We start from the raw sequence: 26,795 nt of genomic DNA on the forward strand, positions 1-26,795 counted from the left end.
TGATGACTATCCTCTTGGCATCTGATGCAAAACTGACAATTATATTATTATTAGGAATTTCCTTGCTGGATCAGCTGAAGGGTCCGTCCGGCAGTGACAGCCAGTCCAGGTTAAGAACATAAGAACAGCCCTGATGGATCAGGCCCAATGCTCATCTAGTCCAGCATCCAGTTTCGCACAGTGGCCCACCAGATGCCTCTGGGGAGCCCACAGGCAAGAGGTGAGGGCATGCCCTCTCTCCTGCTGTTACTCCCCTGCAACTGGTACTCAGAGGCATCTGACTAGTAGCCGTTGATAGATCTCTCCTCCATGAATTTATCCAAACCCCTCTTAAAGCCATCCAGTTTGTTGCGTGTCACCACATCTTGTGGCAGAGAATTCCACAAGTTAATTATGTGTTGTGTGAAAAAGTACTTCTGTTTGTTGGCCCTGAATTTCCTGGCAACCAATTTCATGGGATGACCCCTGGTTCTAGAGTTATGGGAGAGGGAGAAGAATTTCTCTCTATCTACTTTCTCCACACCATGCATGATTTTATAGATCTCTATCATGTCTCCCCTCAGTCAACTTTTTTCTAAACTAAATAGCCCCAGGTAGTGTAGCCTTGCCTCATAAGGAAGGTGCTCTGGGTCAGGCAGAGTGGTGGAAATGTTCTCATTGTTTTCACCCTGCCTTGGCTGACTCTCTGTCCCTTGCCTTGCCCTGCCACTGCAGTAACCCCTGGCACACTGGCTGGCCATTACCATTTCCCCAACCTGCACACCTGGGGTTAACACCATGGTGAGGCAGGGGAGACCGAGGCAGCCAGGATGGGGTAAGAAGAGTGGGAATGAGTCTCTGCTCCCAACACTAGGAAATGCACAGCACTGCATGGTGGGAATAGTCACCTTTGGACAGTGCTAGGGGGTGGACAGTGGGGCATGTTTGGCTTTGGCCAAAGCCTTGCACAGGGCTAATAAACAATTCATCAGGGAGCCACACCTAGGATGGATGGGAGCAGCCACTGGCTTCCAAGCCTTGTAATGAAGGACACTGAAGACACTGATACACTTCTGAGTTTCAATGCAAACTTCTGCTCCAGGACAACTAAGGCACTGAACAAGAGCACTCTTTCTCAGGGACTGGAGATCTTCAGCGGGTCCAGAATGCAGCGGCTCACCTACTTATGGGTGCCAAAAAATATGATAGGGTAACACCTCTCCTGCCATCGCTGCACTGGTTACCCATTCGCTTCTGAATTCAATTAAAAGTCCTGGTTCTTACCTTCAAAGCCTTGTGGGGCTTGGCATCTATTTACCCACAGAATTGCCTCTCCCATCCAGTTACATCCCATCCTGTTACATCATTTCGGATGGCCCTTTTGTCGTTCCCTGATTTTCAAGAGGTTCGGGGTTCTAGGACCTGCAAATGGGCTTTTTCGGTTGCTGCCCCACTTCTCTGGAATTCTCTTCCCCTTCAGATTTGTCTAGCCCCCTCTTTACTGCTCTTTAAACCTTTCTTTTCCGCTGGGCATTTGCCCTGTAGTTTACTTTATTTCCTTTCCATTATTTATTTTAGTTTGCTATTCTTAATGTAACTTTTGATTGTGATTTTTAATGTTACCTTATGTACATGTCATTGTACACCGCATGGAGTCTTTGGAGTGGGCAGTATATTAAATGCTTCTAATAAATAGATAAATCTCGGCAACATTTTGTAACAGGTCCCACTAGTTTCATGTCCCCCACCCCCACCAATTCTTACATTCATCTCCGTGATTACTTTGTTGGAAAGTGGGATAGAATTATTTAAAAGGAGCGTAAAATACATACATTTAAAAAGTACTATCAGCCTTTTGCTCTTGAACTGACATCCTGAATAATACACTCAAGCCACAGCTCAGCCTGGTACCAGTCCCAAGATAAAGCAGAGTTCAAGGCTTCTTGCGTATAAAATGTTTCATCACACTTGAGCCATGCTGGGTCCAGGATTGACTCATAAACCCTATGAATAATGTCAGGATATTTCAAAAGGCCCGTTTCTCACCCAAATTGAACATGAATAATGACCCCATGTGGATTGTAAAGGCAGAAATCCAATTGGCCCAATTATGTTCTACTCTTGGGTGTTTTATATGTCCCTGATCTTCACTGCTGTTCTTCTAATTATTCAACTGCTCAGGCCCCCTGGACAGCAATGAAAAATATCAATGTACTCACCTCTCAATTTTTTCCCCTTGGTTGCAGGCAATCAATCGCTATACAAAGGAGTCAGAACCACCTTCTCAGCATAGGGGAGAGTAGGAGGGGCAACAGACATCAAAGAGACTGAACCAATGGAAAAGTGCAAAGGTGCTGATTAGTCAGTTGTTCTCTAATCTGCTGTAGGCTAGTTACTGGAAAATCCTAATACTCTTGATAGAGTGATGTACACCTGCCCAGACAACTACATATGGGTCAATTTGGTCAAACTAGGGAATATGTGTGCCTATGCTGGAAGTATTGCCAGGGTCTCATGGGGTCAGCCCTGCAAGCAAAAGGGGCCAGAAGTATGTTTGCCACAGCAAAAGAGAAATGTGTTCCCGCCAGACCCTAACTACTAGGGCTGTGCACAGCAGTAAAGGGAGGTTTCCTGACATCAGAAATCTCTTCTCCCACCACCAGGAGTCTTCAGATTGTGGGCAAGTGCCCTAGGTAGTTGCTGATGGTAGGGACCCTTTAACTGCCTGCCCAGCACTGGTGCAGTGCAGCGATTCTTGGGAGCTTCAGGGGGTGGGCAGGGAGTGACACAGGGCAGCCTGGGAAGTCTGTGCAGCTGCTGGCAGGAGGTGAGGGCTTCTGGGGATTGTAGTCCTGCTTAGAACTTCTCATAATGGAAAAAGTGGCTGAAGCCCATCTTGCTTTCCCCTGTATTACAAACACTCACATAGTGATTTAATCTACTCAGAAAAAAATGGGTGAAAAACAGAAAAGAAATGGAGCTCTTGCTTACCATCCAGACTTGCCGAGTAAAATGCTAATTTTATGCCTGCCACTGAAGCCAATATTTAAATGATACAGAAGTTTTAAAAATCAATTTTTAAAAAGTAATTAATAAAAGAAGCACAGCTCTCTGTGGTTAGCAAGACACGGGGCATTAAGTGTAGCAAATAACACTTGGCCCAGGAAGGCTCTTTGCCTGTCTTATGTCCCTAATCCACTAGAATAAGTACATAGATTTACTGTGTTTGCTTCAGAGTTTAGACTTTCTTACCCTGATATTTACTTGAACGTAGTTCAATTTCACAGCCTCTTCTTTCTCCCCACCCCCCTTCCTTTTGGAAGTTTTTTCCACTCTGAATAAATATCTCAAAGAGGCTGAAGATGATAAAATTGTTCACAAAATTCCATCGGGAAAATGTAAAGAGGTAGGGGAAATGTAAAGACCAGCGGACATCCAGACTAACAAAGCATGTACACTTTGAGAGACTATTGGGGGGGGGGGGTGGTGGAATGAGAACTCTTGCATAACTTAACTATTGCCCTGCACACACCATGTTGCACAAGAGCCATCACAGTTCTAAGTGTTCCCATGCAGGTTCAGAAACACATTGCTGACCCTCAGGGACAGGTTTCTGATCTTGCAATGGCTGTTGTACAACAGTGGGGAGAGGAATGGGGGAGTTGCACAATGTGTATGCTTCTCTAGAGGGGTGGTTCAGCACTGGGGCAGGACAAGTGTCCTACTCACATTCAGGAGTAGTGTGTGCTCCTGTTTAGTGATCGTGTGATTGTAAAAAGCAAAGTAGGAGGTAGGGGAAATGATTGTCTGCTCCATCGTCTTGCCTGTGGGCTTCTAGAGGGAACTGGTGGGTTACGGTGGGAAACACGTTGCTGGACTTAATAGGCCTTGGGCTTGATCAAGCAGGGCTATTCTTATCCTAATCAGCAGCTGTACCCAGCTGCTTAATGAGGTAGGAGGAAAGGCCCTGCTACCCAGAGAGAGCCTCACAGATTATCACTTCCCTCACCTCCTACCTTGCTTTTTACGAGCACATGATCACAAAATGGGAGAGCGCACAGTTTCCAATCATGGGAAGGATGCTCGTCCTACCCAATTCAATGTCTGGTTTAGTACTGCTGTAAGTGGGGCCTGGCAGCTGTGTCCGAGCTTCAGCCCTTGGCAGGAGATGAAACAGCCTCAAAGTTCTTAGAACAGGGAGAGGGCAGGTCACAGCACCTTCTGCACAGCCTCCACCAGCTGACTCACAGGGCCCATGGCCAACGGGTGCCCTCATCAAAATCCAGCCCCCATCATCATCCAGCCCTACCTTAAATGAGTGCAGCCCCCTCCCCGCAAATCTCATGATTGCTGAAACTCCTGATGTCCTATCTCAAGATCTCACAGGGGTCCTGGGAACCCCCACGGCCCTCAATGTGCCTGATGAGGGCCATGTCTGGTGCCAGACACCCGTCTGGATGCCTCATCCCTGCTGTTGCCCAAAAGAGGGGCTGGCAGACGAGGCAAGCACAGTCTTGGGCATGCATGGCCAGCACCAGGAGTACGAGTCTCCCTGCTTCTCCGCCCCATGCCTGTCAGTCCCAGACAACTGTATAGCTAAAAGTCATATAAACATGAAACAAATATAAAGTCAGACCACTAGTCCATCTAACTTAGTATCATCCGTACTAACTTGCACTAATTAATTCTCCAGGATTTCAGACAGGGGTCTTTCCCAGGCCTAACTGCAAATGCCAGGATCAGATATGGGATCATATTTTAATATGATCCACAGAATAGAAGCATCTGCTTCTACACTGAGTTATAGTCCCTTCCCAAAGGAGTCTCTGCAGCGGAGCCCTATTGATTGATTGAAACTTCTTATACACTGCCTCCTCCGAAGACTCTAGACGGTGAACAACAGAAATACCAACAACAATCAATAACAACAACAACAAAAACAAACAAAAACCAGTCAATAACACCTGTCTGACTGTGTAAACAACAACAACAAATTATTAAAGGGGAAACGCCTGGTCTTAAGAAGGGTCTTAAAAGCAGCCAGGGAGGGAGTGGAACGAATTGGGGGGGGGAGTGTTCCAAAGAAGAGGGGTGGCCACAGAGAAGGTCTTCATATGGGCCGAGGCACCACGCACTACACCAGGACCCAGGACACTAAGGAGGGCCAACTGAGAAGACCTCACAGGACGGGATACAGCTGGCCGAGAGAGGTGATCCCAGAGATATACAGGTACTAAGCCCATAAAGGTTTTGTAGGTGAGAACCAGCACCTTGAATTGGAACTGGAAGCGAACAGGCAAGCCAGTGCAGCAACCGTAAAAGAGGTGTGACACTATCAAATCTAGAGCCACCCATGAGGAGGTGGGCCGCTGCATTCTGGACTAGTTGAAGCTTCCGAATCATTTTCAAAGGCAACCCTAGGTAGAGTGCAATGCATTACAGTAATCCAAGTAAGAGGTAACAAAGGCATGAGTTACTGTTGCCAGGGCCTGCCGGTCAAGAGAAGGCTGTAACTGGCGAACCTTTTTGGCTACCACCCAATTGCCACACAGGCCTCCCAGGTTCTGTGGCTGAGCAGGATGTGGAAGAGGTGCATGCAAGTGGATGCCAATAGTGGGCAGGGAGGTGCAGCTGCAGCTGTTGCCACCAGCACAGAAGGATGTGTGCATGGGAGGCACATCTACAAGATTGCGGGGCGGGAGCTTATCTTGTGAGTATCTTCCCTGGGACCCACAAAACCTTGTTGCCAGCTTTAGGAACATAGGAAAATTGGAAGCTGCCATATACTGAGTCAGACCCATTGGTCTATCTAGCTCAGTATTGTCTTCATAGACAGGCAGTGGCTTCTCTAAGGTTGCAGGCAGGAATCTCTCAGCCCTATCTTGCAGACACTACCAGGGAGGAAACTTAGAACCTTCTGTTCTTCCCAGAGCAGCTCCATCCCCTGAAGGGAATCTCTTCTAGTGCTCACACTTCTAGTCTCCCATTCATATGCAACCAGGGTGGACCCTGCTTAGCTAAGGGGACAAGTCATGCTTGCTACCGCAAGACCATCTCTCCTCTTTGCTAGCCTGACTTCACCTCCAAGCAGGCCAGGGAGTTTCTTAATACAGCCCTGGCATCCAAGGGTTTTAGGAAGGCATTGCCGCCCCCTGCCCCATTTATCACTCCAGCTTGAATTAACATAAGAACATAAGAACAGCAATGATGAATCAGGCCCAAGAAGGCCCATCAAGTCTAGCATCCTGTTTCACACAGTGGCCCACCAGATGCCTCTGGGCAGCCCACAGGCAAGAGGATTCCTAGTGGACTGGACAATGGGTTCTTCTGCTCCACATATTACCCCACAAAGTATGTACAGAAAGGAGATGGTTACTGCACAATTTAAATTATTGGGTGCCTTTTAACACAGATGGCAAGTGCTTTTACCTTCAGTTTTGAAGCTAAGCTGGTTTGATTTGCATCATAAGGTAGGCTTAGTAGGATCTGACACTTTTAAAAAAACACACCAATTTGCCATAGGGCAAAGAAGAGGAAAAAGCAGGCAGGATGGATTTTTAAAAGGGCCTATAGTGAATTACCTTCCGATTTACAGAATTACCTTCCAATTTACAAATTGGTGGGGTGGGGGGAGCCGCTCTTGTACAAAAGGGAAGGTCCACAGTCTGGGGTTTTTCATTTACAATAGTACATACACCTCGGCATTCTTCAGTTGCAGGTGTTTATTGGTTATCAATAATGAGAATGTTCAGATCCCTCCAGTCTTAGAAGCACAACAGACAAGATATTAGCTCAGCTCCAACTTTTGATTCCACCTGTCAGGCTTCAAAACAAAAATCTGCACATTGCCGATAGCCATGTCAATAATGCACCACTGCAGAAGGCTTTTATCATCGCTGATATGCATACATATTAACCCAGGGAAGATCTGAGGTTATCAAACCGAAAACGAGCAGCAGCAAGGAAAGCGTCTGGATTCATCTGCGTTTAAAACAAACAAACTGGATGGATTTCCTGATGACAGAACACAACCACCCTTGGAATGGAGTGTACTATATGAATATGTTTATTTTCTGATAATACTCCGACATAGTGTCACTTGATGAAATTGACTGGCCATAGTTTCAGGCACTGGTATAGCAAGGGGAGAGTGGGCCTGTGTTGGCCCCACTCCTGGTAGCCCCATGGACAGATTGCACATGCTGCATACAGGGTGGGGGCTGAAGGACGTGCTTTGTGCACACACGTCCTCTTATCACTGGCAGCCTTACCGCCATTATCTCAGCCACCAGCCAGGCAGCCTCCTGGGCAGTGGGAATTCTCCTGTGCTGCCTTGTATTACTTCTCACTGCCTGTTGTGCCACTCCACATCCTGCCAGTTCCCAGGTGGTGGGAAGGAAGGAAGGTCCGGATGGGAGATTCCTTCTTATTCCCAGCCTGGAACTGGCTGCAAATGAAGGATGCACATGTGTGTCCTCCATTTGCAGCCAAGTTCTGGCCAGGTGGAATGAGGAAGCACCCATTTGGGGCCCTTCTCCTTCCTACCAGCAAGCAGCCAGCAAGCAGCTGGCAGGATGTGAAGCAGCACAGCAGGTGGCGAGTAGCAAGAGGAAGTGCAGCTGGCGAGTGAGCAGCTGGGTGCAGCAGCTGGCCAGCAGGTGGGAGGGAGGTGGCTACAGGTGGCTCCCAGATGGTGCACAGCTCATGTTCTCTGAATATGTCTGCCCAGTTATAGCTCCGTCCCTGACCTCAGGAGTGTCAAAGGGAGTGCTTCACAACCTGTAATTCATTTATGACATTTACCATTGTAAGATGTGATGATACGATTTGTCTTAGATGGCTTTAAAAAGCAGTGGCTTGTGGAAGCAGTGTTTCTGAAGGTTCCCCATTCATGACAATGGGTAAACCTGTGGACGTGCTGCTGAATCCTCTGGTTCAGAACCGTATCAGGGCTTGCTTTGAATTCCGCAGCCGCCGCGAGATGCAGCGTTATGGAGCTGTGATGCAGGGCGTCACGTGTAAGCCATTCCTTATGACTTCACATGTAATAATTCCTTCACAAATGCTCTTAACGTATTTTCAAAACCATCGTAGCTAGTGGCCATAGCTGCATCTTGCAGCAGTGAATTTCACAAATTAATTCTATGTTGTGTGAAGAAGTACTTTTTGTTTTAACTCTTCTGCCCATCAATTTGATTCAGATGCCTCCAAGTTCTAGTATTGCAAGACAGGGAGAAATACGTGTTCTCTGCAGTTTCAATGCTAAATAATTAATCAACACAGCTCATCCTAAACATTTTTGAGGTGTGTGTGCTTTCGCCTCTGTACCAATCTTATTTTCACTGCTCTGCTTTGTTTCTGTGTCTGTTTCTCAACTTCTAATCCGTGTCAGTGTTTTGCCTCTCATCTGTGACTTGTTTTGTTTCTTTAATAGCCTCTTGTGAGGGACTTTTGACAGAAGCTTTTTGAAAAAAGACAAATCCTAATAAATTATGTCAACCAGTCCTTTGCTAATCCACTCTGCTGGAGATTAGGCAATTGTTCTGTTGGGTTCTAAGGGTTAACATCCTTTATCTGTCGCAACACTCCAGCCTATCATCGGGAGATGGCTTCGGAATCCACCAGTCTCCAAAATTTATTTATGTTTACTTTTAATAAGCACCATAAAACCTGTCTCAACAAGCAGCAATTTAATTGCATCGTTGCATCGGATCAGATGAACATCCTGTTCATAATAAACCCTCTACCTATAAATAAACATTGAAAATACAAATTAAGCTCCTATGTTAAACTGTGGCAGACTAAATGTCTCAATTCTTTCCCCTACATGTTGTGAATGGGAATGCTCTCCCTCTATTTGGAATGCAGCTTTGCATTCTCATAAAAAGAGAATCCTGTCTCCACTGAGAATTCACCTACTTTTAGCTACCAATAGAGCTAGCAAAGAAGGGGCTTCGAAGCAGATGTCATCAAGTCTGGGACAGGCCATGGGCAGATTACTTTAATCCAGACCTGGCTGATGTGTCCTGCAGCTCAAGATCTTTGAGGCACAGCAAGCAGAAGGTGCCGCTCTGTTGACTAGGCAAAAGCTGAAGACCAGACACAGGGGTTGATATTGTGTGCTCCTGTTTCTTGTTATTTATTGAAAAGATTGGCATGCTCTCTTTTTGGATGAGAGAAGGTACAGAAAGATGGTGTCACAATGCATTTTCCTACAAGATTAGAATCACACAGAGGGGAACCTGTGTGTTTTCCCCAGCCTGAGATATGGTAGGAATGGAATTGGTGTAGCAAACCGTCACATATTTCCATTTTTTTGGAGGTAGTGGAGTCAGAGGTACCCCTGTCTGGGTCTCCCAGTGAGGCCCTGGATGCTATCCCAGCCTGCCTGCACAATCCTTCAACTGGCAAGCCTTCCCTACATCATCCACCTTGCAGCCATTGGTCCAGATTGGCCTGGAATGAACCAGGCTATTAGCCTGCCTGGAATGGACCAGGGGTTCACAAAGAGTGTGGGTTCAGATGCTGTGTGAACCTATGGTGGAGCATTCCTAGGGGTGATAAACCAATTTCAGTTCTTGAGTGCACATCTAGGTTCCCCACAGTGAGGGAACTTGTGGTTCTTGCTATCATGTGGGTTCACATGATCACAGGCATCCGGGTAACCAAGATGGCAGGTAGGTTCTGCATTATTCCATGCATTATCTCAAAGAGTGGCAGATCATATTCCAGTTCTAACACACAGGGACGGAGGGAGGCCAGTGGCAAACTGGGTCCTGATGCCACAGCAACCCCCTGACCCCGCCCCTGCATCTGATGCCAGATGCAGGAAACATTTAGCCACGTCCCCGCAGGGGGCGAGTTTGGGGCACGAGGCGCAGCCCCTGAGGGGTGGCAGCCTGAGTTCTTTCAACCCGTCCGCTCAATGGTGGCTCCGCTCCTGCTAACACATTATTTTAGATCTATTTAATAACACTTTCTCTTACCTGTGCATCACTTACATCTGCTTAGAACTGAGGAGAATTTTGGTTCATATAAATAAATAAAATGACACTATTATTGCATTGTTGCCTTTTAGTGTTGTGGTTTCCTCTTAATTTGCAGATGGTTATATTGACTGTTGCATTTACAATGCAACTGTTCTGTTTCATTCCACTATGAAGTGAACATGTGTAATATCTTTTTTTTTTAAGTATTAGGCTTTGTCTGAATCTATTAGATTGATTAATTCTAATCCTAATTGTTTCATAATGTGCTGTGCATTCATGATATGTTTGTGGACTTTGTGTCCACAAACATTTGTCATTTAAAATGGATTGCTTAATTTATTTTTCTCTGATATACTGATGTTATTGTGACACTGTTTATTGAATTGCTTGTTATTGATATAATGATCTGTTGTTGATGTATTTACATTGATCTTTGCTTTCTCATTTTATTTTTTCTGAACTGCTTTGAGCACAATGTGTGTCAGAAAACGGTGTAGAAATGAAGCGACTATGACTTCCCATAAATGTCATTCCGTTTAACAAAAGTCCATACAACCATAAATCATAACAGAAAAGAACAGAAAATGGAATAAAACATTCCATTCTATGGTATAGATCAAAGCAGCAATTAACTAATCCAGTAACCTCTAAACCACACAATGACTAAAATGGTTAGACAAGCATAGTAAAGCAAACCGAATGTGACAATACATTAAATTAAAGCACCAACATTAACTGCTAAAAGCCAACTTAGTAGGACAGAGCTTGCATAGTGTCTAAAGGCTGGTTCTCATGATCAATCTAATATCCGTTTACTGGGAATCTAAAGATTTCCGCTGTGCCCACGTTCCCGTGGAGCATATCGTGACAACTCAGAAAATGTCCGCAATCTCAGATTGGCACTGCACCAAACTGACATGCAGCCAAGATGGTCAAGTCAAGTTCAAATCTAAGATAGATGACCTCAGCTTCATGTCAGTTTGGTGTGGCGCCAATCTGAGATTGCTGATGTTTTCTGAGTTCTCCATGTGAGTGCATGCAGGGTGGGAATCTCTACATTCCCAGTAAACTAACATTTGATCAGTCGTGAAAACCAGCCCTGGAGCATAGTAACAAAGGCGCCAGACTGAATTGTATAATAATGGAGGTGCAATCACAGAAAAGGCCTTCTCATTGTTAGCTACCTGACTAACGTTTGCAGCTGGGGGTATCCAGATGGGAGCCCCGATGATTATCTGAACCACTATGTGGATTCATGCAGGAGCAGGCAGTCCTTTAGGTACCTGTCTGGTTCCTATTATCCCAAGTAGTGTGGAAACATATAAGGAACAGGAGCAAGCAGTGGCCAAGGAAGCCTGGGAAGATCACCTGAAGGTCACCTGCCTAGAGTCTCTTGCAGGTTGCAGGCTCTCCAGGGCCCGGGTCTATATGAGGAGACACCATGGAATCTTGTTGCAAGAGATTTTTTTCAGGTTCAGGGTCTGGACAGAGGCAGGTCTTGACAATACCCTGATCCTAGACCATATAGTGATTTAAAGAATTCTACCTTGAAACAGCCCAGTATTGTTTGTTATGGCCAGCAACGTCAGCTTTCCAGGGACTCTGGCAGAGATCCTCTCAGCCTTGCAAGTGGGGACCCTGTAAGTGAAAACACCACAGATTGAAACAGGGACTTTCTACATGCAAAGCACATGCTCTCCTACTGGGCTCTGCCCCACATCCAACGTTATGGGCACAATCCTATGTGTGTGAACTTGGAAGTAAGTTCCACTGAGTTCCAAAGTGTGTATGGGATTGCAGCCTTAAATTTCCCTTAATTTCAGTGGGAGATAATTAAGAACATGCAGGATCCCCCACCCCTTCTTTTGGATGGAATTCAAATGTGCTTAGCTAGATGATGCCCTATGTGTCCAGTTGAAAATGTGCCAATTTCTCCATCAGGAGAGCTATAAGAAAGGGTGAAATGATCCAAAACAACTAATCTGTCTTGAAATTCAAGTTTTGTTTAGGAAGAGAGCTGGTCTTGTGGCAGCAAGCATGATTTGTCCCCTTTGCTAAGCAGGGTCTGCCCCTGGGTTGCACTTGAATGGGAGACTGCATGTGTGAGCACTGTTAGATATTCCATTCAGGGGATGGGGTTGCTCTAGGAAGAGCATCTGCATGTTTGCATGCAAAAGGTTCCAAGTTCCCTTCCTGGCAGCCTCTCCAAGATAGGCTGTGTTATTATCTGCCATACTGAGGTAGGTGGACCAATGGTCTGACTTGGTATCAAGTCAGCTTCCTATGTTCCCCACAGTCATCAGTTCTGAGTCTGCATTTTTGTTCTTGGTCTACTCATTGAATTCTTCACCACTTTAGTGAGCATTCTCAGCCAATATTTGTTTCACACCACCAGAATAAAGCATTTGGCTACTGCAGCCAGCTACATCAATAAAAATAAATAAATAAATAAATAAATCACAGGTTACTGATTGACCACAGTTCCATTTCCAAAATTGTTTTTCCACAGACTTCCAGATAAGACTTCCCTGATCCCATGCTCTCCGATAGTAGAGATTTACTCATGCAGTATCGAATTTTGTATCTAGAAAACAGAATCTCCCTAGACATTTTGCCAAATTCAAAGTGAATTTGCATGGCTTTTTCCTCAGGCAAAACATTTGGGGAATGTGCAGAAGATCAAAAATGGCTTTGAGAGGCTGGCACAGCGATTCAAGGAGAGGTGTACTCTCTGCATGTCCCCTTCCTAATCACATAGGCAGGGACCGTATCACATTTGTCACATTCATGGTGGGGCAGCATGACAGCTAAATGGAAAGCCGTGAATTCCAATTGCTAAATTGCAGCAACAGGGAAGGTTGTTGTCATCTAGGGATGTCCCAAAGCATGACTCGGCTGTCTGAATCACTGGCACCTCCCTTTAAATTTGAGAGCTTACACAACCCCTTTAAAGTGGAGGCGAGTAGGGATGTGCATGGATCTGGCTCCCTTCGAGCTGATGGTGGGGTGGGAATGGCTTTAAGGATGGGGGAGGGTGCACTTCACCCCTCCACTGCCACATTTCCCCTCCGACGCTCTGTGGATAAATAGTCTGGTGGGGCAGCAGCGTACCTCCTTGCCATCTAGTTGTCCACTTGACCAGAAGTGACCGGAAGTGCGGTATACACATGCACACACGACGTGTGCATGCTCACCCATGATGTGTGCATGCACACACCACACTTCCGGTCACTTCCAGTCAGGGAGACAATAGGACAGCAAGGAGGTACGCTGCTGCCCAGCTGGACTATTTATCCACAGAGCGCTGGAGGAGGAAGTACGGCGGCAGCAGGGAATGCACCCTCCCCCGTCCTTAAAGCCACCCAGCCCCCGCGTTCGAACTAGTTTGAACATGGGGTTCCGAACCTGTTCAGCGTTCTAAGAATAGAATGTCGAACAGGTTTATTCACATTCCGTTCAGGGGCGGAGCCACCATTGGGCCAACGGGTTCAAAGAACCCGGGCTGCGCTCAATCAGGGGCCACGTCTCGCGGCCCTGACAACCCACCCACCCCCCACGTCCGACATCAGACGCGGAGGTGCTGGTTTAGCTCCCGAGTGGGGGCTGCGTAGCCCCTTCGGGAGCTAAACTAAGGCTGGTGCTGCATTTGCAGCACAGCCAGGAGGGGCTTTTCCCAAGGAAAGCAGTGCCAGCCTTAGTTTAGCTCCCAAAGGGGCCACGCGGCACATGCAGGAGTTGAACTCCGACTCCCTAATGGAGCCTCAAGGCTCCGTTCGGGAGCCAGACCACGTCCCCGCATCTGATGTCAGACGTGGGGGGTGGGGTCAGTGGGGACACTGCTGCGGCCACACATGGGCCACCGGCGGTCAGGCTCCGTGCCTGATTCCATTCCTCGCAGCAACCATTTTCATGGCCCTGTGTCTGTTGACCACACACACATGTGCAGAGGCCATGTTTGGGTTGGCACCAGGCAGGGTCAGTTGGGAGATGCCCTGCTGGCACAGGGGAATAGCTGGGGGGAGCTATGGTGGTGAGCGGAGGAGGAGCAGGTACGGACCTGCTCTCCTCCACTTTAAAGGGACTGTCTTTCCCAGCTCTCCCTGGCCAGGAACTGAAACTGGGGAACTGAGCTCTGAGCCATGGTCCTGTCCCTTACCTGAAAATGAACCACTTCTACAGGACAAGACAAAACCTTGAATTCTGCCCCCCCCCGAAAGAAATCTTATAATATTTTTAAAAAGAAATCCTTTTTGAAAAAGATCCTGTTTCCAAAAAGAAGGAGCTCCCCAAACATAACATTGCTGTGAAAAAAGAGAGGCAGTTTTACTAGCAAATTCTTACTGATCTTTTATATTTAATTAAACCATGACTATGAGGAGAAAGGGAAAAAAAGGCCTCTCCTCCTTGCACTGTATGCATTAATCAAAATAAGCAGCTAGTCTACAGGGAATGCCCAGAAACATAACAGATCTACTTAACTCCAATTAAACCAAGCAGTGGGCAGTATAACCTTTCTCATTGGCCCAACCTATTTAGTGGTTTGAAGGGAATACAGATTTCTCCCATAAACTTTGGTTCTCAGCTATCGAGAAATGTTGCTTTAATTGCATTCCATTCTTTTCCTATACAAACTGCTTTGAGAGCTTTTTGGTTGTTGTTGGAAGCAGTATATAAATAATAAACAAACAATAATAATTTGTTGGAAGAGGGTGTTTTTTTAAAAAAAAGACTAGAGTTGCAACTGAATTTAACTGAAAGGAAATGCTGCACTGCCCTCTACAAGATATGCAGTTAAAATGGGAGGTGAGGGCAACCTTGTCCCGAGTCATGTTATTGGTCCATCCAGCTCAGAACTGTCCACACTGACTGGCAAGTCAAGGTTTCAGGCAGGAGTCTTTCCCAGCCCTACATGGAGATGCTGCCAGGGATCAAACCTGAGACCTTCTGCATGCAAGGCGGATACTCTTCCACTAATCTACAGTCATAAGAACATAGGAAGCTGCTGTATACTGAGTCAGACCATTGGTCTATCAAGCTCAGTATTGTCTTCACAGACTGGCAATGGCTTCTCCAAGGTTGCAGGCAGGAGTCTCTCCCAGCCCTGTCTGGAGATGCCGCCAGGGAGGGAACTTGGAACCTTCTGCTCTTCCCAGAGCAGCTCCATCCTCTGAGGGGAATATCTTACAGTGCTCACATGTGGTCTCCCATTCAAATGCAACCAGGGTGGGCCCTGCTTAGCTAGAGGGACAAGTCATGCTTGCTACCACAAGACCAGCTCTCTTCTCTATCTCTCTTCTCTACCACTATCTCTTTATTTAGTGGTAGCAGCTCCTCACAGGTCTTATCCTTCGCGAGAAAGCTCAGATAACATGGAAGTGTGCAGATATGAAGGATTAAGGTGAAGGAATTAAGGATTAAGGATTAAGGTGAAGGAATTAAGGTGAAGGATTAAGGAGGAATGTCAGTGCAGAAGACAATGGTTGATTTCCAGACTAAATTACTCCTGAATAGTCCTACTGAAATTGAGTAGTCTTTTAGAGTAACTCCTTAGTCTGGATGCCAGCCAATAATTTGTCACAATGTTTTGTTTCCCGATGTTCATATCACACTTCTGCATCTTTAAGGGATTTTGTGGACATGCATGCCATGGAGGGAAAGGGGCAATTGCCAATTAGCCCATCCTCCATTATTTTTAATTGCCACCAATTTCCAAAGAGCGAAATTTAAAGTGAACTGTGGGAGGGGAGGCCTCCTCAGGTGAAATATTTTGTGATTCGGTGGTGGGGTGGGGGAGCCAAAAATACTTTTGGGGCTTCCACATGCTTTTAAACTGCAGCTGGTTTTCACCTGGAGTGAAATTTGAGGTAATTAAAGGTCACCTCAGAGGTGCCTTTTCATGTGATGAATCTGAGGAATTTCCAGGGATGGGAGGCGAACAAAAAGGTTTTCAGAAGAGCTTTGAAAACCATGGCATAAGGATCCTTTCCGAGGCCCCCAATCGAATCCTGTTGTTCTCAGGGAATAACCTCATTATATTTTTGGTTCGGTTTTAGGCTGAGGTGATCCCCGCCCCGTGCCCCGCCCCCCACCCTTCAGTTTTTTGTACCGAATATTAAATTGTTGATAGCAGAGACTTTTGTACAGAGCAACAAGTATGCAAATTATGCCTCAGTTGAAAGTACTTGGTTGCTTTTTATCCAAGTCCTGGTCACGCAGGGAAGTTATGTAGCAGTTCAGCGAGGCTCAAAGGGTTGTTCTAGAATGCTTTAAGGAGCTCAGGAAAGCTCCTGGTAAGGTGCTGAAGGTCTTCAGCCAGGAACTATGGCCGCAGGGCCCATCTATTTAACTTAGTCCTCTTTGCGCCACTGGGCTCAGCTTGCAAGCAGAGGAAACATGAGCTGTGTGGCACCACAGCACCACCGGGCCAGTGAGTGTACATCTTTGTCAACTCTGGCCTGGTTCCACAATCTGAGCAACATGTGCTTTTAGCTGTACTTTTACCTGAAGCTCTGCTAGCCCTACACAACAAGCCAGCTTACCCATCCTCCTTATATAATGTATTTATTCCATTTCTATGCCCATAAGTCCTCAAAGCCTGGCAGAACAAAAGAGTCTTAAATGTGTATTTGAAACTGGGAGAGACGGAGCAGTACCAATCTCTCAGAGGAGGGACTGCCAGAATGTGGGGACCACCACTGAGAAGGCCCTGTCCTACATGCTCACTAGCTGAATCTCGGCACACAGAGAAGAGCCTTCCTCTATGATCTTAATGGAAGTAAATTCATGTGGGAGCAGGTAGCCCTTGTGGTATGTCAGGTTCAAACCGTGTAGGGTTTTAACAACAACAAGCAGCACTTTGAAACAGGGAGCTGATGGAGTCAGGGGAGACTCTAGAACAACTTGATGGGGGAGGAAAGGGATGGCAGAGAACATTACTAGGGAGTGTGGATTTTGCTATACAAAGAGTACTTTTGGAGGTATGATCATTAATATTATTAGTTTATTTACATTTTTAATCAAGCTTGCTTGACACTTTCATACTTATTCAGGAAATGAGCCAGATTCCTCTTAGAAAATACGATCTTCTTGGATTAGGGCAAACTTTTAACTCTTTCTCTTTCTCTTCTCATGACCCGGGTCACGCAAATGGTCCTTGCACATGCTCAGCGGCCAAAAAATGGCCACCATGTGTGCAAACAGGGAAGAAACAGGCCCCAAATGGGATGAACCGGCCTGTGGAGACTCGGGGGGGAGGGGGAGCTGCCAAACACCCAGCACCCCCTGAGGCTGAAGTCCTCAGCTGCGGTAAGTAAAACTTTAAAAAACAAAATTTAATGTCACCTGGAACCCCTAAACTGGACCCAAACCAGCTTGGAGATTTGAAACAGGCCCAGTTAGGTTCAAGCCCTCGAACTGAACCGGCTCGAGCTCCAACCAGCACATCTCTAGTGGCTACTGGTGGGGATTAGAGTGCTTCAGGTTCATCTTCCAGCTCAGAGGACACAGGCAATGGTGTGTTGAGGGGGTCAGCAGGTGCTGGCAATTGCATTGGTGGGGGTGAGGGCTGCTGGAGGGGGCAAAGAGGCGGGAGGGGTAAGCAAGCCCTCCCGCCCTTAAAGGAAGACACCCCACCCGGAGCCCGGACCGGCCAAGTCCGAACCGGTCTGGAAGTTCGGAGGCCTTTAGAATGGCCTGTATGATTTCCATCGTACTGGAAAAGGTGCAGAAGAGGGCAACCAAGATGATCATGGGGCCAGAGCACCTTCCTTATGAGACAAGGCTACACCACCTGGGGCTCTTTAGTTTAGAAAAAAGACCACTGAGGGGAGACATGATAGAGGTCTATAAAATCATGCATGGTGTGGAGAAAGTGGGTAGAGAGAAATTCTTCTCCCTCTCGCATAACACTAGAACCAGGGGCCACCCCATGAGATTGATTACCAGGAAATCTAGGACCAGCAAATGGAGGTACTTTTTCACACAACACATAATCAACCTGTGGAATTCTCTGCCACAAGATGTGGTGACAGCCAACAACCTGGATGGCTTTAAGAGGGGTTTGGATAACTTCATGGAGGAGAAGTCTATCAATGGCTACTAGTCGGAGGGCTATAGGCCACCTCCAGCCTCAGAGGCAGGATGCCTCTGAGTCCCAGCTGCAGGGGAGTAACAGCAGGAGAGAGGGCAGGCCCTCAACTCTTGCCTGTGGCTTCCAGTGGCATCTGGTGGGCCACTGTGTGAAACAGGATGCTGGACTAGATGGGCCTTGGGCCTGATCCATGAGGGCTGTTCTTCTTATGTTCTAACCATTTTTGTGGGATCACCCATCACCCCTTGGAGTCATCCTTGAATAATGTTTGCACATGACTGGAATAATATGTTCCTTCCAATAGCAACCTAGGAGCAACATTCTGCACCAGTTGGAGTTTCCATGTGGTTATGATGGAGGACAAGGGTAGTTCTGTAATGCAGGCCACGGGGAGAGCTTTCACAGGGATGTCTTAATGTAGCAAGCTGTTTTTCCTTTTGTCTCCATTCTCCTCTTAAAGCTGGAAGATGTTGTTATTGTTATTATAATAGACAGCAATACGAATGAACTGACCACTCACATATCGTGCAAAGGGACTAGATTATGACTAATTGTTTATCCAGATCATTTTCTAAACATTTGTTTTCTGCCTCTCAACGTGTAAGTGTAGTTGGTCTTTTCCTTGTTTATATGAGATTGAGAGCTGAATGTATCAGTGGTTATGATTCATTTATATGCATTTCTGTCTGATCTTGTTTCATTCTCTCCAGGTTTTTAAGGGGAGTTTTGTTTATTGCACTATGATGATTCTGGAATTAGACTAAGCAAGAGTGTTATTACTTTTCACATATCTTTGAATATTTGAATATATCTGCTTACTTAAAACATGGGTTTAGTCAGAGAGCATCAGGAATAGGTTTTTAAATCTCTCTCTCACACACACACACACACAAACACACACACACACACACACTACACATTGAAAATATATTTATTTTCTTGTGATAAATTAGAATTGATTGTCATCTTGAAGGGAAAAAATAAGTGCAGATATAAATTACAGTATTTTCTAAAAAAATTATAAATATATTGGAAATGCAAACTGCTGCCTCATAAAATAGAGACTTAGTGTTTGGTTAGCCTTCAGTGAACTGATGGGGCTTTGAGGGGATACATTAACATTTCTCTATTAGGAGTGATAGATAAGCTCCCAGACCTCTGAGGCTTGCCTCATAATGCATCCTCCCCCCCCCCAACTTTCTGGAGGAATTTGTGAGAGGTGGAGGAGAAGACCTTTCCCAAGGAAGCTCAGAAAACCAGCAACAGGGGGTACTCCTGGTGGAGCCCCTGGTGGCGCAGTGGTAAGAGCCCCTGGTGGCGCAGTGATAAAACTGCCGCCCTGTAACCAGAAGGTTACAAGTTCGATCCTGACCAGGGGCTCAAGGTTGACTCAGCCTTCCATCCTTCCGAGGTCGGTAAAATGAGTACCCAGAATGTTGGGGGGCAATATGCTAAATCATTGTAAACCACTTAGAGAGCTCCCAGCTATAGAGCGGTATATAAATGTAAGTGCTATTGCTATTGCTACTCACACCTCCCCCTGCAAACCATGCCTGCCACCTTTTCATCAGAATTAACTCATCAGAACTAGAAGCTGTCTTAGAGTCAGGCCCTTGGTCCATCTAGCTGAGTATTGTCTACATTGACTGGGAGAGGCTCTCCAGCGTTTCAGGTAGGAGCCTCTCTCAGCCCTGGAGATGCTGCCAGGGATCGAACAGATGCTCTATCATTGAACTACTGCCCCATCCCCAATCAAACTTCCCATTGGGAAAAGGGAGGAAGCAAGGGGTGTGCGTGAACCAGTTTGGCACCTCCTTAGAGAAGTACCGAACTGATTCAGGTGCCTGCAGCTGAACCGGTTCGGCGAGGCAGGGAGTGGTTCCCTTAAGAAGCAGGCCCTTACCTGCTCCACTATCGCCCCACCGCTTTTCCAGGCACGGCACTTGCTCTACCAAAGGCTGCACATGGAGCCTGTGTGCGCATGCATGGCAGTCATGTGCAAGCCAAAGCCGCACGCAGGCTGCAGGGAACAGTGCCACAGCCACGCGCAGCCTTTGGTAGAGTGAGCACCGTGCCCAGAAAAGTGGTGGGGCAACAGCAGAGCAGGAAAGGACCTGCTTCTTAAGGGAATCATCCCCCACCCCACCTGCAGTTGCCCTAGCTTGTTCGGGCACATTCCTAGAGGAAGCAATGGCAGGGAGAGCTTGCTAGAGACAGGAGAGGCCCCATAAACCTTTCCTTAAACTGTCTGAATGCTACCGAGCAGGTTCAGGTGCAACATTTCCTCTGGGCTTCTGTGTATGTAAATCCAAGCTAGAGTGCTGCCAGAATTTCAGATTATGCCATGGAGACAGTAGAAAACCAGTTTTAGAGCACCAATGTGATATGGGATTTGAACCCAGAGCAACCTACAAAACCTACAACAGGTGGGGATTCAGTCTGCATGCCACACACAACCCATCTCTGGCCAAAGGAGGAAATATGGGGGGTACCAGAAAGGAAGGTTCTTAAGCCACAATAGGCCAAAGTATAACAGGGATATACTGACCCTTGTGAAAGCATCCAGATCAAGTTTGCAATGAACAAACTTGAACCTGGAAGTAATCAGGAGTTTCTATACTTGCTAGGGGTTTGCACAAAACCACCTGGCCTGGTTCGGTTCGAGGTCGAACTGGACCTCAACTAGACTGGGCCAGTTTGATTTTGTCCCCCATTGAAACACACCCGCCCCCATTTGGTTTGGTTTGCAGGAATTAGTCAAACATTTTTTTAAGTCCCCCCACCTTTTTTCTTTTACTTACCCCCTCTCGGGGGTTTCTCTGAGGTGGTGGTAGTGGGGTCCGTGGAGGTTCCCCCTCCCCCCACCGGCATTCCTTTTTGTAAAAATCTCCTGGTTCAGGCGTCTTCGGCCTTTTCCTGACCTATTTCCTGGCGCAGTGGCCATTTTGGAGGCTGCTGAGCCTGCGTAGTGGGACTCTGCATGGCTTGGGTAATTTAAAAAGGCTCCAAGAACCCCCAAACTGGGGTGTGTGTGTGTTTGGCTCAACCCTGAACCTTCAAACCGAACCGGTTCGATATAGAACTGGTTTGGATCCGAACCTGTTTTCACACCCCTAATTCTTGCTGTTGCTACCTTCCTTGCCACCATCTTGCTTTACTCGGTTACCAACTGCTGCAGAAGTGACTGGGACTGACTTCTGTTTCCCTATGAGGAGATGTTCTACACTAGCTACAGTCTCCAAGAAGTCTTGAAGGTTCATCGCCATGCAGAGTGCATTGAATGCTCAAGGTTATGATGGCATAAACAATGACTTCAAGGGCAGAATTTGGCAGAAAAGGTTTCAGTTGTTTCTCCCAATGGAGCTGGTTTATTACGTTAGGTTTGTTAACACTCTCAAGCTTTGTAGTGTGAAAAGAGAGAAAAGATATCAACCATTAGAGTAAAATATAATCTCCATGAGATTTTTTATTTTTTTTTAGTATACGAAAGAAAAATCTAACAACTTTTATCTGGCTTGTCACTTTGATTTCATCTTGCTCTCTATGAAATCAAATGAGCCTCTAACAAAATTTGCTTTACATAAAAAAGTATTGTAATGTGATTGCTGTGCAGGGTAAATTATAATTTAAAAGTAAAATTACAAATGGTTATGTGTAATGTCATGCAAATGGATGGAAAGGCCCCCATTGGTATTGCTAAAAAGTCAGAATTATTGATCTCGCCTTTATGGCAATTAACATAAAATTACCCAGAATGCCATCTGCCTTTGCCGTTTCCAAATCATATGCCTTGTATAGCAGGTGCAATTAATTATGTCTTTGTTTAAAATTTGCTGATCCCAGTCAAGGTCATAAAGGGAGAAATGGCACAGGTAACACTGCAATAATGAAAATATGATTGGAAGATAAATGCCTTTTCTTGGGCTGGCATTTAAACACATCAGCCTCTTCAGATTCAGAAATAAAGATGAAGGGGAAACTCAAAAATAGGAAGTCATAGGTTGAGCTATAGTTAAGTGCATGCTTTGAAAGCAGCCAGATTGGAGGTAAGTTAAAGTGACATTTCTCTAAGGGATTTCACCAGTCTCTACTAGGTCAGAGTGACTGCTGATTAGATTGATTGACTGATTAATTTGCCACATTTAAACAAATATTACAGTATCCCAGCCAACCCTATTTCAGTGATATTTCATGGAGAATAAACAGCATTGGGAAGGCTCACACATATATGCTCGTGACTTGAATTCTCATTCCTTGACGATATACAGCTGAATCTGTCCTGACTTACTCATGCAGTAGCAATAGGAGATGGAGACAAAGCTCAGTGGTTGAGCATCTACTTTGCACACAGAAGGTCCTAGTTTCAAGGCCTGGCATCTCCAGCTGTGACTGGGAAAGGCTCCTGCCTGAAACCTTGAAGAGCCGCTGCCATTCAGTGTAGATAATACTGAGCTAGATGGACCAAGGGTCTGACTCGGTAGAAGGCAGCTTCCTGCGTTATTTATTTATCATATTTCTATACCACCTGGCATATGCATCCATAGTCAGTGTACCTAGGCAGTGTTCCTATGAAATGGTAGAATCCTGAGATTAAAAGAGTGGACAACAACATCACTTTAGACAGCAGGTGAGCTGTGGGGGTTTTCTCACTCCCCGGTGGCCCTCTAGTTCCTAAATTTCCAGCTTTATTGGGAGGATCATCTCACCTTTTGAGAATTATGGATGTATTATTATGAATATTTATATACTGCTTTTAAGAAAAAATTCACCAAGTTGTTTACATAGAAAAAGAAACAAGATGGTTCCTTGTCCCAAAATGGCTCATTGTCTAAAAACAACAACCACCCAAGCAGTGTTCCCTCTTAGAGGGAACACTGGAAATCCCTCTTAGAGGTAAACACCAGTAACAGCTACTGGATTAAACTTGTGTTGGGGTTGGATAGGACAGTTCCTCGCCCCTTCTTCCTAAATACACCACTTTAAAAAATGCGTCTTTGCTCAGTTAGGAGGGGGATTGTAGACAAACAAACATTCACACCTAAAATTATGGCATGCATGGCCTGTCCAGGTTTTTTTTTAGGGAAGTCTTTGGATCTGTGCAGGATGCAAAATATTTAATTTAATTTGTTTTACATTTATATCCTGCTCTTCCTCTAAGGAGCTTAGTGTGGTGTACATAGGACTTCTATCCTCACAAAAACCCTGTGGGGTAGAATGGAGTGACCCCTGTAGCTAGGGAGCTCACACTCTGCACCTATATGCAATCATGATATGCAGGACGAAGGGTTTAGATTTAGAGAGGACACATTCAAGAAGATTATACCTTGCCCTGGCTTGTCTGCTGAGAAGAAAGAAGAGGAGAAAGAGCAAAAGCTATAAGGGATCAGCTATTAAGCCTGGCAGTACAGAATTTAACGAAATCTTCCTGGGTCCATCTCTCACTCCCTCCATCTTCTCATATTCTATATGTGCATGAAATGGATGCGCAACCTAGTGCTAACCCCCCTAAACATTATTTTGTGTCCCTCAAGTATTTGAGATGAAGGGCGCAAATGGCAGGATATCTCTCCGCTAGCTGATATCCTGTCCCCTTTCTAAATGAAAGGTCAGAACTGGGTAAGTGTAAGAGGGAGTTAAATTCAGATAAAGCAGTACAAAGAAATACACAACAGCGAATGGCTTTTTTTTTTTTTTTTAGAGTATTACAAGAGACAGCTATTAAGAATAATGGGTTGGAATGAAAGAAAAAGGGAGTTTTGGCTGCTGCACGGTCAGGTCTCTCTGAGGCTGGCATAGATAGATTCCCAAGAGGAGGAGGAGGACTCTGCTGTTTGGTCATTTAAAAATTGGACTGGACCACACAATGGAAGGTACAGAACAGGGAAGAGACAGAGCAAGATGCCATAAAGCAGTGGTTAGAGTGCTGGACTAGGACCGGGGAGACCAGAGTTCAAATCCCCGTTCAGCCATGATACTTGCTGGGTGACTCTGGGCCAGTCACTTCTCTCTCAGCCTAACCTACTTCACAGGGTTGTTGTGAAAGATAAACTCAAGTATGTAGTACACTGCTCTGCGCTCCTTGGAGGAAGGGTGGGATATAAAATGTGTAAAAATAAAATAAAATGTTGCTGTGAACTATGTATGATTTATAAGCTGGAGATTCAAATCTCCAGCTTATAAATTTACTTAGATCTAATTTATAGAGATTCAAATCTTGAAAGGACAAGGGGTGGGGGACCAAACAGCATTTGTTAAAAGCAATGGTTTTATTTCACCTGTAGCTGAGAAAACCTACAACCTTATTAACCCACTGATTTACTTACCCAGTGTGTATCCCACCCCATCTCAAAGGCTCAGAGTACATAGGGACATAGGGAGCTGCCATATATCGAGTCAAGTCAGACCACTAGTCCATCTAGCTCAGTATTGCCTACACAGACTGGCAGCAGCTAAGGTTGCAGGCAGGAGGCTCTCTCAGCCCTATCTTGGAGATGCTGCCAGGGAGGGAACTTGGAACCTTCTGTATGCAAGCATGCAGATTCTCTTCCCAGAGTGGCCCCATCTTTCCAGAGCAGGGTCCACCCAGGTTTGCATTTGACTGAGAGACTGTGAGCCTCTTCTCACGAGCACGGTTATTCTTTAAAATATACGTTTCTTCAAAACAAACCATATATAAACTGGTCAATTCTGGAGCAAATCTGCAGCCCATGGACACCCCCGAGATCGGTCAACAGTAAACGTTTATAAACTGGGGAAAAAATTCTTCTGGAGGGACACAGAAGCAAAGGGTAATAAAAAGGACATATACAGGTCTTTGGCTGAATATTTTTTCCATGACATCTAAGGCTTCCTTTTAAAATTATCCTCAGCTTCTGTGTCCCTTAAGAAGGGGCAGCCTCAGAGAAGGCTCCCGAAGCACCACCAAATGAGCCAGAGGCAACTGTAACTGGATCTCCCCTATTTTATGCAAAGTGACTCTCCGCTGGTTGATGAGGGACCAGAGCCACTTAGCAGATCTGGAGCACAAGCAGCCAAGGTTGAGGCTGGACACCATCCCTTCTGTCCAGACTACACATGCAGTCCATACAACATGTGTAAAGTCCACGAGGGGGAGAAAGAACTCACCAGCAGCATTTGGGTGGGAGGACTGAATTTATAATGTCTGAGTAAATCCTGTAATGCCTGTGGGCTTCTTTTCTGCACCCCAGTGATGCCTTGTCAACCAATACAGTTGTAAACAAACAGATTATTAAGAAATAATAATTGGAGGGCAATAGGTCACCTCCAGCCTCAAAGGCAGGATGCCTCTGAGTACCAGTTGCAGGGGAGTAGCAGCAGGAGAGAGGGCATGCCTTCAGCTCCTGCTTGTGGCTTCCAGCAGCAACTGGTGGGCCACTGTGTGAAACAGGATGCGGGATTAGATGGGCCTTGGGCCTGATCCAGCAGGGCTGTTCTTATGTTCTTATGAAATAAAACATATGCCAGTGATACTGGGGAACCCTTTTCTGTTGGGACTGTCAAAGATTCTGGTGTTTGTTCCTGCTCTCTACCCTGTTTCCCCGAAAGTAAGACCTACCCCGAAGGTACTTACTGATAGTTCACTGCACTCATGTGCTATCACCCTGCTGCTTTATCTGGCAAGAACAAACAGAAGTCAGCACCAAGAAATAGAAAAAAGCAAGAGAGGAGATAATCACTGTATTCAGAAAATTTGACAAGCCTTAGCTTAGAGCTACCTGGTGCAAGTTTGGGGCTCCGTTTCCCTTTCCTTTGTGCATGAGGGGAATAGAAACTGCTAGTACAATGTATATTTATATACTGCTGTTCAACAAACCACAAAATGCTTTACAAACAAACAAATAAACAAACAAAATGGCTCCCTGTCCCAGAAGGGCTCACAATTTAAAAAAGAAGAAACACAAGGTGGACACCAGCAACAGCCACTGGAGGATCTTCCTCCCTTAACTCTGATTTGGGCTATTCAGGCAGTCCAGATGAAACAATGGAGCCTCCGGACCCTTGGTTAGGTGAGTGAAACTTAATTGTGACCAAAGGTTCCATTGGAGGTTTGGGGGAGAAATCGGAACCATGGCTGTGTCCTGCAACCACAGTTCCGATTATTCGGACATCACAGGAGGCCAATCTGAGGTGACTTTTCCTCAGGTTTTACGCGATGTCTGAAGGTGGCCTATGTCTGAATCAGACCAGGACAACTTTAGAAGAATTGCCAGTATAAAAAGGTTTGATATCCGAAAAAGATTTTCAGCATTTCAATCTGTTTCCTTACCTCTCCCATTTCTTCCTTCTAATGTATTCATTACAATAGTTATAGTACTCACAAGTACATTTTACATTATAAGATACTTATAACACATCTTTTGGACCCAAGGTGTTTTACAACAATCCATTTAGAAGTATCATGAACAATAAATAAAAATCCATCAAAAACTAACAGCCAAAACAGAAATGCAGTAATGTAATAGCCCTATTCAGACATTATATGTTTGGCCTTGCCTCCTGTAATTGGTTTTAAGGTTGTAAACTGGTTTTCAGGGTTTTGTAATTGTTCTGATTGTTGAATTGCTGTTTTATGATGTTTTAATTGTTAATTGTTGTTGTTTTACGCTGTTTTATAATTTCTGTTTTAATTGTTAACTGATTTTAACGGTTTTGTTTTAATTGTAAACTGCCCTAAGCCATTTTGGAAGGGCGGTATAAAAAACTGAATAAATAATAAT

At 45.6% G+C, this 26,795-nt stretch overlaps 1 protein-coding gene across 1 annotated transcript in view; it reads right to left on the minus strand.

Annotated features, from left to right (window-relative positions):
• CELF2 (CUGBP Elav-like family member 2) overlaps window positions 1-26,795 on the minus strand; it is a 914,911-nt gene that overhangs the window by 678,227 nt on the left and 209,889 nt on the right. The window contains exon 2 of the mRNA XM_053253977.1: window positions 11,515-11,606. The gene's annotated coding sequence lies outside the window, so the exon portion shown is untranslated. The remainder of the gene's footprint in view (window positions 1-11,514; window positions 11,607-26,795) is intronic.

Source organism: Hemicordylus capensis, chromosome 5 (genome assembly GCF_027244095.1).
Source record: "Hemicordylus capensis ecotype Gifberg chromosome 5, rHemCap1.1.pri, whole genome shotgun sequence".
Taxonomy (NCBI): Eukaryota; Metazoa; Chordata; class Lepidosauria; order Squamata; family Cordylidae; genus Hemicordylus; species Hemicordylus capensis.